Source organism: Oratosquilla oratoria, chromosome 6 (assembly GCF_046742065.1).
Source record: "Oratosquilla oratoria isolate Oo_2021 chromosome 6, ASM4674206v1, whole genome shotgun sequence".
NCBI lineage: Eukaryota > Metazoa > Arthropoda > Malacostraca > Stomatopoda > Squillidae > Oratosquilla > Oratosquilla oratoria.
The window spans coordinates 84,643,076-84,645,575 of NC_134782.1; the positions used below are offsets into that span (position 1 = coordinate 84,643,076).

At 40.6% G+C, this 2,500-nt stretch overlaps 1 protein-coding gene across 1 annotated transcript in view; it reads left to right on the plus strand.

Annotated features, from left to right (window-relative positions):
* The window catches only part of LOC143026676 (organic cation transporter protein-like), an 87,199-nt gene that overhangs the window by 4,061 nt on the left and 80,638 nt on the right, over positions 1-2,500 (plus strand). The window lies entirely within an intron of this gene.

Consider the following 2,500-nt stretch of genomic DNA (forward strand, 5'->3'; position numbering starts at 1 on the left):
ATTTCGGGTTACACAGTCCCCGGTAATACATTTGAATTCATACACAATATTGGTTTTAGACATGGTCTCAGTGTTACTATTCAAGATGTTAGTGATGATATCTTTAATGATTTTCTCATCTTTTTTGTAACCCTTGGTGAAGATGTTATGGTAGAAGATGTTAATGAATTGGGGCTTAGGGGATGTTTGTGGGGAAAGGTGGTCACACATCATTTTATTACAAATAGCATCGAATTCACTATTAGGGAAACCATTATTAACCAGAATCTGGCGAATGTGCTGCAGTTCTATATGCAGGGCCTGCCAAGAAGAACAAACTTTGATAGCCCTACGGACATACGCTCTAATCACACTGGTTTTATAATTTGTCGGGCACTCACTTTTATAGTTCAAACATTTTTCAGAGTTCGTAGGTTTCCTATACACACTCGTGGCAAATTCCCCGGATGAAGAGTCAACTAATATATCAAGGAAAGGGAGTTTGCCATCCTTGTTCAGTTCAGTTGTAAAGCTAAGTCCGGATTCCTCCTGGAGGCGCAGTCTTAATTCCTCGAGAAGGGCTTCAGATTGTGTGCACACAAAGATGTCGTCGATGTATCTGTAGTATATTGATGGTTTGATAACGCCATTCTGAAAGACTGCTTCCTCTACTGCCGACATGAACGCTTGGGCAAAGAGTACTCCCAGGGGGGAGCCCATCGCTATCCCGTCGTGCTGGACATGCAACTTTCCCTCCGGACATTTAAAGGGGGCCTCGGTAGTGCAGATTTTCAGCATCTCTTCCATTATGTGCCTCGGGAAGGTTGGAGGGGGGAAATCTGCGTGTTCATAAACATATTCCAGAATGATGTTAATAGTCCTAAGCACAGGTACGTTTGAAAATAAACTAGCAGCATCCAACGATGCTAGAAAGCCGTTAGGTTTATTATCCCTTAAGATGTCTATGAATTCATCTCTAGATTTTAATGAATAAGTATTAGGGATATAAGGAGAAATTATATCATGCAGAGTTTTAGCTACGCTATAAGAGGGGGTAGGAATTTGGGAAATTATGGGCCTGAGGGGATTTCCTTCCTTATGGGTCTTTACGTTACCATAAAAATAACCAGGAGAAAAATCACCGACTAGGGGTACAAATTTGTAGCCTCCTATCACGGCGTTAACTGTGGAAATAAGTTCATTAAGTCTGGATTTAATCTGAACAACAGGGTTACGAGAGATGCGTTTAAACTTAGAATTATCTAGGAGGATGTCACGGCATTTCTGAAAATAAGTTTCCCTGTTGAGGATCACATAGCAAGAAGCTTTGTCTGCCCTTCTGATGACTATCCTCTCGTTGTTGCGCAGTTGTTCTGCGGCTTCCTTCAGACGAGGGGGAAGTTGGCTCTGGTGGTGGTGGCGGTGTTTCGTACTTTCTGCCTGTAGCTGTTCCTGTAGATCTGGGTTAACTGAAATAACACCTGTTTTTTGTAACTTACAAATGTTATCGAAGAGAGTGGCTAATTCTACCTTCTTGTTAACCTGCTTAAATTTGGGCATAAGGGAACAATTAATTCCGAGGTTTAAGAATTCACATTGGGCCTCTGACAGGGGTTCATCGGAAAGATTGATGAAGCTATCTGTTGGTTTAGGTAGGGCTAAGTAACCTCCATAAAGTTTAAATAACTTTTTAGAGATGCGTGTTCTGCCTACCTGGTAGTGATTGGCTACCTTCAAGTTCAGAGCCTCTAAAGTCTTCTGTTTCAAATCCTGGTTAAAGTTTGCAGCAACGTATTCCTGCTCGGAAGCCCGGAGCTCCTCTTTAAGGGAAGACAGGAGGATGAGCTTACTTTCCGTTTCTTCATTAACCATGGTCCTGCGGAAATCCTGTAAGGATTCCGTATGCTGCACTACTCGGTCGTGGAGACGTACATTTGAATATCTAGGGAGCAGATTCTCTTGTATGCATGTGTTGTAAAAGTCGACAGCATTAAGGAGGTTGTTAATCTTCTTATGGGTATTTTCCAGTTTTCTAACCAATACTCTGCCATTTGGAGGGTGGGCATAAACCCAGGGAAATCGTCTGTTCGTATATATAAGTCACCTACCGACGATTTCCTTCTTCATTTCTTTGGACCTTTAATTTTTGTAAGTAGCGGTCCCCAACGGCCCTGGTATTGAGATAGGATTTGTTTTATTGCTGATTTATTGTTATCTATTCCCATTATTGTGAATTTTGTTTAGGTTAACACCTTTTTTCTTTAATTCTGTATGTCGGTATTATCTTTGTTACAGATTTTCCTGATGATGTCTCTTTATAGACGAAACGTTGAATGAATAAATGAATCATTTTGGAAACTTGGTTTATGCCCACCCTCCAAATGGCAGAGTATTGGTTAGAAAGCTGGAAAATACCCATAAGAAGATTAACAACCTCCTTAATGCTGTCGACTTTAACAACACATGCATACAAGAGAATCTGCTCCCTAGATATTCATATATATGTATATATATATATATA